The 12,500-nt window shown below is 35.6% G+C and overlaps 1 protein-coding gene across 1 annotated transcript in view; it reads right to left on the bottom strand.

Moving 5' to 3' along the window:
* Nucleotides 1-12,500, bottom strand: part of LOC137616415 (asparagine-rich protein-like) — a 98,420-nt gene that overhangs the window by 44,867 nt on the left and 41,053 nt on the right. The window lies entirely within an intron of this gene.

Below are 12,500 nucleotides of genomic sequence, written 5' to 3'. Positions count from 1 at the left end.
GCCTGTCTGGCGTTCTGCTGGATGGGAGATCGGGGCCCGCTCAAACTCGAGAGTTAATTGCAGTGGCTGCAACCTAACCATCCTTATGAGCTAATGATAGAAGGGGGGGGGGGGGTTGCTAGGGTATTGTCACTACCTTGGCTCTGCCAATCATGAAAGGCTTTTAAACCTTTAAACGAAACCTTCAACTCACATTTCTAAGACCTCACACAAAGGTTGTGCTCTTTGGATGATGTGTGCTATTAAGAGTTTTACCTAATCTAACACAGGCTAATCTAACCTAACCTACCTACCTACCTACCTACCTATCCTAACCTACCCTACCTATGTACTTTACTAACCTAACCTACCTACCTACCTACCTACCTACCTACCTATACCTATACCTATCCTATCCTAACCTACCCTACCTATGTACTTAAGTAACCTAACCTAACCTACTTACCTATCTTAACCTACCCTACCTATGTACTTTACTAACCTAACCTAACCTACCTACCTACCTACCTACCTACCTACCCTAATCTACCCAACCCTACCTATGTACTTTACTAACCTAACCTACCTACCTACCTACCTACCTACCTACCTACCTACCTACCTATCCTAGCCTAGCCTACCCTACCCTACCTATGTACTTAACTAACCTAACCTACCTACCTACCTACCTACCCTACCCTACCTATGTACTTTACTAACCTAACCTAACCTAAGTTGACTGAAAAAAGGAGCGGGAAATCATCAAAAGGTAACGGATGAAGAGTAACCGCCAGAAAGCATGACGACTGAGCCACACGAAGAAGGCACGCTGCATAGAGCCTTTATTACCGCAACAGTCAGTTGCAAATGGCACACTCTTGACAACAACCGTATTCTTGGAATTAAAGCTTCGAGGAAAAAAAGAAAAAAAAAACTTCAGATTTGAGAGATTATTTTCTTTACCCGTATAATGAAATTTCCCAGAACGACGATATCCAGAACTGGAGACGTGGAAATTTATTAGCGAGAAGTATGATAGATGCCATGTGGATGACAGGGTTCATAATGGTCCGGGCGCTGGGTCATAAGGTACTGTCATGCAGAAAGGTATGCCAAAGAGGTTTAAAAGGTTATAAAGGATTTTTTTTTTTTTTTTTACCCCTAGTTTCGTTAAGAGAAAAAAAGTGTGATGAATAAATATACTTTTAATTTTCATGAAATAGGAAAAATGTAAGGTTTTTTTTATCATAAAGGTTTTAATGAAGGAATGAGAGGCTCTCTCTCTCTCTCTCTCTCTCTCTCTCTCTCTCTCTCCTCTCTCTCTCTCTCTCTCTCTCTCTCTCTCTCTCTCTCTCTCTCTCTCTCTCTGGAAGCTATATATTTTTCTGGAAATAGGGTCATAGGTGCGCCTACATAATCTATTTGGGAACTGTCAAGAATAACAATATATATGATCTTTTAACATCCCTACATCAACACCTTCTAAACTGATTATGTTTAAGAAGACTTGTATGAGGTTTAAGTGAATATATTCTTCAAGGTTTGAACCTGTGAAAGTTAAGAACGACACTTAATTTTAGTGAGGCATTAATGGGTGTACTGTAGTTTCCAGGTAATGAATAAAGCATAAAATGTCTGGAGGATTTCTTATCATACTGTATCATCATTTATCATTATTTGCTAAGCTACAACCCTAGTTGCAAAAGATGGATGCTATAAGCGCAGAGGCTCCAACAGGGAAAATAGCCCAGTGAGGAATGGAAACAAGGAAATAAGAGAAGTAATTAACAGTTAATATAAAATATTTTAAGAGCAGTAACAACACTAAAATAGATAATTCATATATAAACTATAAAAGCTGTAACTAAATAAAAGGAAGATAAATTAGATAGAATAGTGTGCCTGAGTGTACCCTCAAGCAAAAGAACTCTAACCCAAGACAGTGGAAGATCATGGTACAGAGGCTATGGCACTACCCAAGACTAGAGAAAAATTATTTGATTTTGGAGTGTCCTCCTAGATGGGCTGCTTACCATAGCTAAAGAGTCTCTTCTACCCTTACCAAAGAGGAAAGTGGCCACTGAACAGTTACAGTGCAGTAAGAAGAAATGTTTGGTAATCTCAGTGTTATCAGGTGTATTAGTACAGAGGAGAATATGTAAAGAATAGGCCAGACTATTCTGTCTGTGTGTAAGTAAAGGCAAAATGAACCGTAACCAGAGAGAAGGATCCAATAGTACTACTGTCTGGCCAGTCCAAAGACCCATAACTCTCTAGCGGTAATATCTCAACAGTGGCTGGTGCCCTGGACAACCTACTACCTTGCTTCTCCAGTTATGGTTGTAGCTCGATGGTTTGATTTCGGAGTGTCCTTCTCCTAGAAGAGCTGCCTGGACAACCTACTACCTTGCTTTTCCAATTAGGGTTGTAGCTCGATGGCTTGATTTTGGAGTGTCCTCATAGAAGAGCTCTTTGTATCAAGTTGAAAAGTAAAATAAAGAATATCGTGACTTTCTAAAGGGAGTTTTGTTTACACTAAGTAACTGTTGGTTATGTGCATGCAGTACAAAGCACAGTTCCCTCATGTTTTGGCACCCAGCGTTATATCATGATTGATACATGTCCCTCTTAACTAAAGAGGCATCTGGTTGGGTCCCCTAGTTGTACACCGACAGATATCTCTTGAATACTTTCCATTCTCTTTGGTTATTTGCAAGAGAAGGATTGTAGTCCCCTAGTTGTACACCGACAGATATCTCTTGAATACTTTCCATTCTCTTTGGTTATTTGCAAGAAAAGGCTTGTAGTTCCCTAGTTGTACACGGACAGATATCTCTTGAATACTTTCCATTCTCTTTGGTTATTTGCAAGAGAAGGATTGTACCTTCAGGAGTATAAGTACTTATTACACGTGTTTGGAGTTCATTATAGTTCGTGTCTCATTTTTTACTTACGTATTCATCGGATGATGGTTATGTATTTGTTTTATTTGTTTGTTTATTTATTTATTGTTCTTAAAACATGTTTGTTGATGTGCGGCCTAGTTTTGCAAAGTCTTATAGCAGACCGTTGAGCATTCAAGAACCGTTTGTCGTATGACTGAAAATAAATTGTAGCACAAGTGATTTTAAATCAATGCTATTATTATTATTTTTTATTATTATTATTATTATTATTATTATTATTATTATTATTATTAGCCAAGCTACAACCATAGTTGGAAAAGCAAGATGCTATAAGCCCAAGGGCTCAAATAGGGAAAAATAGCCCAGTGAGGAAAGGAAATAAGGAAATAAATAAATGATGAGAACAAGTTAACAATAAATCATTCTAAAACAGTAGCAGCGTCAAAACAGATATGTCCTATATAAACTATTAACAACGTCAAAAACAGATATGTCATATATAAACTATAAAAAGACTCATGAAGAATGAAAGGGTTGTTGAAACAACAATAAGAAGATTCATAGAACTAAATCGTATAATAAACTATATTTTTCGTTGTTTTTAATTAGAAATATTTGTTATTTAAAAAGCCCCATAAAAGAAACTAACGAAATATAATTATTCTCTATATTTCGGCTAATACACATTAGCTATCTTGTCGGTGTGAAGTGACATACGAAATTGACAGAGGCACTTTATATATGGAAGAAAATTTTGATCAATCTAAAAAGATTATGGTTGGTGCGTGGAAACATGTTAAAACTGTTGGATTACAATCAGAAGAAATTATATATTTACCCATCATAGGAATTTTTCTCCTATCCCATATTATTATTATTATTATTATTATTATTATTATTATTATTATTATTATTATTATTATTATTATTATTAGCCAAGCTACAACCCTAGTTGGAAAAGCAAGATGCTACAAGCCCAAGGGCTCCAATAGGGAAAAATAGCCCAGTGAGGAAAGGAAATAAGGAAATAAATAAATGATGAGAATAAATTAACAATAAATCATTCTAAAAACAGTAACAACGTCAAAACAGATATGTCCTATATAAACTATTAACAACGTCAAAATCTTCGTCATATCTTCAGTTGGAACGTAGAATTTTGTATGTTTCACTGATGAGATTCTTATATATACACTTGATATCAAATACTCTTTTATTTCTATTTTTCATTTATGGTATAGTTTGGCCCAGAATCTCTTTCTGTTAATCTTTATCGGAAAGATTTTTATCTTTTTCATATTGACATAAGCTGAACGTCAGTTCGAGAACCTAAGATTTATTCTTTTCCCAAGGATACATTCAGCATGCCTTGGTATTCCCAAGACACGAACCACATCGTTCTTTTATTGTATTTCTTAGTTTATTCTTTTACTCGAAACGTATTCTTAGTAATCCAGCTCTTGTTGATAACGGTCAACCTAATATTAAGAAAATATTGTTTTTGGTATAGATTGCTGTCTTGTAAGGCACTGTAGGACTTTGATAACGGTCAACCTAATATCAAGAAAATATTGTTTTTGGTATAGATTGCTGTGTTGTACGGCACTGTAGAACTGTGATAACGGTCAACCTAATATCAAGAAAATATTGTTTTGGGTATAGATTGCTGTGTTGTACGGCACTGTAGAACTGTGATAACGGACAACCTAATATTAAGAAAATATTGTTTTGGGTATAGATTGCTGTGCTGTACGGCACTGTAGAACTGTGATAATGGACAACCTAATATTAAGAAAATATTGTTTTGGGTATAGATTGCTGTGTTGTACGGCACTGTAGAACTTTGATAACGGTCAACCTAATATCAAGAAAATATTGTTTTGGGTACAGACTGCTGTGTTGTACAGTACTGTAGAACTTTTATTCTGCCTATGACCAAATTGTAGTTATATTTTTTTTTTTCATAGAATTATATATTAATGCTGTGACATTAATGAACTAAACTTAATTACTAACAGAAGTTACTTGTGTGTGAGTGTTTTTTTCCTGCTTCTCTTCGAAGCATCTTGGTTTTTTTTTCCAGCATATTTGCTAAGGAATCTTCCTGTTTTATTACTATCGTCTTTTCTTTCTCTCTCTCTCTCTCTTTTTTTTTTTTTTTTTTTTTTTTTTTTTTTTTTTTTTTTTTTTTGCCCACTTTATTGAGGATCTTTTTGTTATAGATTGCGTTCAATATTTTACAATTTATGTTAGCATCTTCACGGTTGTTTTGAGGCAGTAGCCTGACCTTGGCACCAGCCACCCGTTGAGATACTACCGCTAGAGAGTTATGAGGTCTTTTGACTGGCCAGACAGTACTACATTGGATCCTTCTATCTGGTTACGGTTCATTTTCCCTTAGCCTACACACACACACACTGAATAGTCTGGCCTATTTATTACATATTCTCCTCTGTCCTCATACACTCGATAACATTGAGATTAGTAAACAATTCTTCTAAATCCGAGGTGTTAACTATTGCACTGTAATTGATCAGTGGCTACTTTCCTCTTGGTAGGGGTAGAAGAGACTCTTCAGCTATGGTAAGGAGCTCTTTTAGGAGAAGGACACTCCAAAAACAAACCATTGTTCTCTAGTCTAGAGTAGTGCCATAGCCTCTGTACCATGATCTTCCACTGTCTTGGGTTAGAGTTCTTTTGCTTGAGTATACATTCGGGCACACTATTCTATTTTATTTCTCTTCCTCTTGTTTTGTTAAAGATTTTATAGTTTATATAGAAGATATTTATTTTAATGTTACTCTTCATGAAACATTTTATTCTTCCCTAAGTTTCCTTTCCTCACTGGGCTATTTTCCCTGTCAGAGCCATTGGGCTTATAGCATCCTGCTTTTCCAAATAGGGTTGTAGCCTAGCAAGTAATAATAATAATGATAATAAAGAGTTTTCAAATTTATTCGGTGTATTTCAGTAAGATACAGGCGACCGTACTTATACCTTATTTTATTATCTTTTACGGGTTGGTGACCGTAATATCACTCCTTTATGTCAATATATCCGTTTTTAAAAGGGTAAAAATCCTGGAATAAATGTTGCCTGATATTTACTGGAAAAGGTTAAATTGAACACATCCGCGAAAAAACTACCCATTTGAAGATTTAAAGCCCACTCATGAATAGCAGAGGCAAGGGACAGTGACATTGAGGTTTTTTCTCGCCATTTGCCTTTTGCTGTTTTGCATTATTATTATTATTATTATTATTATTATTATTATTATTATTATTACTAGCCAAGCTACAACCCTAGTTGGGGAAAAGCAAGATGTTATAAGCCCAAGGGCTCCAATAGGGAAAAATAGCTTAGTGAGGAAAGGAAATAAGGAAATAAATAAATGAGAATAAATTAACAATAAGTCATTCTAAAAAAAGTAACAGCGTCAAAAACAGATATGTCCTATATAAACTATTAACAACGTCAAAAACAGATGTCATATATAAACAATAAAAAGACTCATGTCAGCCTGGTCAACATAAAAACATTTGCTCCAACTTTGAACTTTTGAAGTTCTACTGATTCAACTACCCGATTAGGAAGATCATTCCACAACTTGTAACAGCTGGAATAAAACTTCTAGAGTACTGTGTAGTATTGAGCCTCATGATGGAGAAGACCTGGCTATTAGAATGAACTGCCTGCCTAGTATTACGAACAGGATAGAATTGTCCAGGGAGATCTGAAGTATTGAGCCTCATGATGGAGAAGGCTTGGCTATTAGAATTAACTGCCTGCCTAGTATTACGAACAGGATAGAATTGTCCAGGGAGACCTGAATGTAAAGGATGGTCAGAGTTATGCTATTTTACAATTTGATCTTCCAATCCCCTCCTTCCACATCCATCTCTCAAATGTAGAGAAATGTTGTTATGTTATATCCTTGCATGCGCAGGTATAATTTTCCCATCTGCTTACAATTGCTTTCGGAGTTTAATTTTTCACAATCGTGGAAATAATTTGCAGGTAGTAGGTTGGCCAGGGCACCAGCCGACCGTTGAAATACTACCGCCAGAGAGTTATGAGGTCCTTTGACTGGCCAGACAGTTCTACATTGGGTCCTTCTCTCTGGTTACGGTTCTCTCTCTTTGCCTACACATACGCCGAATAGTCTGACCTATTCTTTACAGATTCTCATCTGTCCTCATACACCTGACAACACTGAGATTACTAAACAATTCTTGGGTAGTGCCATAGCCTCTGTACCATGGTCTTCCACTGTCTTGGGTTAGAGTTCTCTTGCTTGAGGGTAGACTCAGGCACACTATTCTATCTGATTTCTCTTCTTATTTTGTTAAAGTTTTTATTGTTTATATAGGAAATATTTATTTTAATATTGTTACTCTTAAAATATTTTATTTTCCCTTCGTTCCTTTCCTCACTGGGCTATTTTCCCTGTTGGGGCCCCTGAGCTTATAGCATTCTGCTTTTCCAACTAGGGTTGTAGCTTAGCAAGTAATAATAATAATAATAATAATAATAATAATAATAATAATAATAATAATAATAATAATAATTTGTGAAATTTTGAAAACACCATCACAAGGCGTCACTTGAACTTTTAATATGATTAGTATATATAAACGATGAAATGTAGAAGATGAATATCCAGTTTTTATTTTATATAAAAAAAAAATTCCGGGAACAGTACAGCTTTCCATTCTATTTCTAGTTGTATATTTTAATAACAATAATGAAGCACACATTCAGTTAAAATTCCTCCAATACTTCAAAGATATGTCTAGGCAATAATTTTCACCTGTATAAATTTGCAATTTTCTGTGAAATTGACTTATTTATCACACATGTAGAAATGAATTCAGATCCTAAGTTGTTAACCCCGGTGCATAAAAATAATGGAGCACACGTTTGCTTTAAATTGCTCCAATACTTCAAAGATATGTCTAGGTAATAATTTTCACCTCCATATAATGTTTTTGTTTTTTATTCTGAGAAATTAAATTATTTTTCACACATATAGAAGTGGATTCTGATCCTAAGTTGTTATCCACGGCACGTTGATTTTTTATTTATTATTTTTTTTATTTATTTATTTTTTTTTTGCTTAGCAAGTAACAACAACAACAACAACAACAACAATAATAATAAAATGGCCATAGTTACTAAAAAGAAATGTTTCTCTTGACAAGAAACTGTCTCATCAAAAATTCAAAATAAAGTTTCAAAATTGTACTCAATTTTTTTTCTTTATTTTTTTTTTTGCCATGGCTAATCATCAATTTGATGTCTTACGAAGTTCTTTAAATCGGAGAATGTCTTCATGCCGCTCCCATGTTTGTGTACCCTGCCAGTGTTCGGCCAGAGGCAGTATTTGGAGCTTTCATGCAGTATCTGCCACTCCTATATCCAGTACAAATCTAGAATCGTATTGCAGAAATTTTGAGGACAATTTTTAAAACTTTATTTTGATTTTTAATGAGAGGGTTATTTGTCAAGAGAAACATTTTCTTTTTAGTTACTATGGCCATTTTATTATTATTATTATTATTATTATTATTATTATTATTATTATTATTATCATCATCATCATTGTTACTTGCTAAGCTACAAGCCTAGTTGGGAAAGCAGGATGCTATAAGCCCACGGGCTCCAACAGGGAAAAGTAGCCCAGTGAGGAAAGGAAATAAGGAAATAAACTACAAGAAAAGTTTTAAGATATATTAGAATAAATCTTTCAAATATAAACTATAAAAATTTTTATTTATGCGGAAGTTCTGAAACTATATTCCTGAATCAGCTTCGTTATTTTCATCTTAGTTTTTTATCTATATCCTGTTTTGGACATCGATATTTTATTCGGAAAAAAAAAAAATTCGGAAAGTTTACATAATTAACATCATAATGCCTTTTTCTGTGGTGTTCTGGTATTTCCTTTTTAGTAACTGATCTCTAATCAGCTTCGTTATTTATATCATCATCATCTCCTCCTACGCCTTATGGGTGCGAAGGGCCTCGGTTAGATTTCGCCAGTCGTCTCTATCTTGAGCTTTTAATTGAATACTTCTCCACTCATCATCTCCTACATCGCGCTTCATTGTCCTCATTTAATTGATTACTTCTCCACTCATCATCTCCTACATCGCGCTTCATAGTCCTCAGCCATGTAGGTCTGGGTCTTCTGACTCTTCTAGTGTCTTGTGTACCCCCAGCTGAACATTTGATGAACTAATCTGCCATATTTAGATATCTATATAGTGTTTTGTGCCTCAATGTTTTATTAGAAAAACAACATTTGATTTTCTAAGCGTACCTCTCACGTTGTATTCTGTCAATCCTAATTTCAATTAGCCCCACTTAAAAACACTTTTACTGACACTCCATACGTAAGAAACAGGAACACACCAAACGAAAAGACTGGAAACGTAAGGTCAACAAGCTGCAGGTAGTATCGAGTTGAAGGACGTGTTTACCATAGATAGATAAGGTGACCAGTTCCCCGAAACGTATTCCTCAATTCTCGTTTCTTTTTAATCCTACCTCTCTATTCTCGCAACCTCTTCCCCCACCCCAACCCTTCTATACCTTTGCATACATTAATGCTGTGATTTATATGATGGAGATTATAGATGGGGGCTAGTTTCCTTTAATAGACGGGGAGGAAGATAAAAAAAAATGGCTGTGGGGGGAAGGGGGGGAGGGGCAGGAGTAAAATATTCGAAAACACGTCTGACATAGCAACAAGATGAGTAAGATTCAGAAGGTCATCCAGCAGGTCCTTCACCAGGGGCGCATGAGGTGGTGTTTATTTTGTGTACCCTGATAAGCAAAGAAGTGGGGAGAGAGAATTTTAAAAGTCAGGGCCATTGTGAACAAATAGAATGCTGTACACCCATTGGCTGGTATTGCTCATGCTGATGGCTCACAGGAATGTTGGTATTTTTGAGATATTTTTGAGTTGCATAATAAGAAGCTGTGTTGATTTTGTTTTGATAAATAATTTTTTGAGCGGTTCTATAAATTATTATCATTACTATTATTATTAATATTATTACTTGCTAAGCTACAACCCTACTTGGAAAATTGGTATTTTTGAGATTTTTTTTTTTTTTTTTTTTTTTTTTTTTTTTTTTTTGAGTTGCATAATAAGCTGTGTTGATTATGTTTTGGTCAATTATTTTTTGAATAGTTCTATAAATTATTATTATTACTATTACTATTATTATTATTACTTGCTAAGCTACAACCCTAGTTGGAAAATTTTTTATTTTTTATTTATTTATTTATTTATTTATTTTTTTTTTTTTTTTTTGCATAATAAGAAGCTGTGTTGATTTTGTTTTGATCAATTATTTTTTTGAGCTGTTCTATATATTATTATTACTATTACTATTATTACTTGCCAAGCTACAACCCTAGTTGGAAAAGCTATGGGATGCTATAAGCCCAAGGGCTCCAACAGGGAAAATAGCTCAGTTGGGAAAGAAAACAAGGAAAAATTAAATCTTTTAAGGACAGTAACATTAAAATAGAATAAATAAAGGCCTCCCAGGAATAGAATACAGATTAAACGAACATTAAATAGTCAAATAAAAGATAATGTTCCGATCTGTAAGCAATCAAAGTTCTTCACCACGTTTGGTGTGCAATAAAGTTGGCGTTTTATGGTCCAGGGCGTAAGACAGGCAGCCAAGATGTAAGTGCACTCTCTTTCTCTCTTTCTCTGGGCGCAGCAGGGGGCCCACCAATCGGGCAGCAAGGCCGAGTGGTAAGGGGTCAGGGGCAGCGACCGTCCTTGCCTTGTCCTTGCAACATGCATCCGCCCTGAGTTGCCCCGGCTGCCCAAAAAAAAAAAAAAAAAAAAAAAAAAAAAAAAAAAAAAAAAAAAAAAAAAAAAAAAACTACCGGTTCTTGTTAGTTCTACGACTCCCCCATCCACCCATCCACCCGTCCACCCACAAACGCCCATCTCCTTCGGTCCTACCGTATCTTACTTTTATCAGAATCATTCTCATTGGCAAAGTGTTACTACCACCCCCCCCAACATCTCAGTGGTCCCCTATCACCCGTCACTTGCTGCACCCAAAATTAACTGGAACCGTTTCTAGCAGGATTTAGAATTCACTTGATTTTCAGTCTTTGGTTGTCCTCTATTTTGAATTTTTTTTTTTTTTTTTTTTTTTTTTTTTTTTTTTTTTTTTTTTTACCACCCCCCAACACCTCTCTGGTTACCTGTCACTTGCTGCACCCAAAATTAACTGGAATCGTCCCAAACAGGATTCACAGTATTCTCTTGATTTTACTCATTTGTTGTCTTGGGTTAGAGTTCTCTTGCTTGAGGGTACACTCGGGCACACTATTCTATCTTATATCTCTTCCTCTTGTTTTGTTAAAGTTTTCATAATTTATATACGAAATATTTAAATTAGTTACTGTTCTCAAAATATTTTATTTTTCCCTGTTTCCTTTCCTCACTGGGCTATTTTTCCTGTTTGAGCCTCTGGACTTTTGGCATCGGGCTTTTCCAATTAGGGTTGTACCGTAGCAAGTAATAATAATAATATTAATAATAATAGTAATAATAATAATAATAATAATAATTTTCTTATCCTTTATTTTGCCTTTTTTTGTCTTCATTTTTCTCCATGACCACCGTCAGTGGGTTGTATGTTGGAGATAATAAACAGATTCTCTGAAAGAATCTCTAAATTACTACATTGTTACAACGACCAGCTGAGAAAGCATCACTTTCTCTTGTAATTACACAAGTAAGGAACCGTTTAGAAAATGAACTTTATACGCATGCGCCTCATTTTGACAAAGATGGACCTTGGTATCAATGTTTTCTTCGTCTCATGTCAAGAGGAAAATGAGAACTTGTAGCAGGATTAAAATTGCCGTTCAAGACCTCCTCAAGGTCGATAGTTTCTTGCAGTGTCTGTAACCTGCATGTGAAGTCAGTGCATGTGGTATTTTAGCCAGTGATTTTTAGGCGTCTGGAAGCAATATAAACAATTTAAAAGCTGTGTGAAGAGAGAACTTCCACTTATTCTGGAAGTGTGGTAAATGTTGTAGAGGCTGCGCATTAAGTACAAGTGTTTGTGCAGCAAGTGATGTGAGCCTTCTGGAAACCATCCTTGTGAGCTAGTAAGGGGGCCGTTTTGGGAAGCCTATAGGGGTTTTTGTCATTGTCTTGTCCTCCCTGGTTGTAGGTTGATGAAGAGGTCTGTTATGTATTAGATGGTCAGTCTCTTTTGCGTTGTCCTGTTCCTTGCTTCTGCCATTCATGAGCGACCTATAAACATGAATTCAGTCTCCGGACGTTTATCGATGATAATGGTGCTCCTCTTAGCGTTGATGAAGAGCTGACTAAAAAGCTTCCTGTTTTCCAAGAGTGCCGGATGACGAGAATGATAAAAAACGGATTTTGAGCGAAGCGAAAAATCTATTTTCGGGTGAGATAGCCATGACGTCCTGATGGAAGGTTCCTTCAGTAGCTTCCTGAGGGTATATATGACTACAGTAGATATTCCCAGAGAATTAAACTAAAGGTTTCACTGAATTCTAACTTCTGGCACGAGTACCCATAAGGTTTCCCTTTAGGAT

Source organism: Palaemon carinicauda, chromosome 2 (genome assembly GCF_036898095.1).
Source record: "Palaemon carinicauda isolate YSFRI2023 chromosome 2, ASM3689809v2, whole genome shotgun sequence".
NCBI classification, from domain to species: Eukaryota; Metazoa; Arthropoda; class Malacostraca; order Decapoda; family Palaemonidae; genus Palaemon; species Palaemon carinicauda.
Note: the sequence above shows the minus strand (reverse complement) of the source record. Positions and strands in the feature narration are given on the sequence as shown.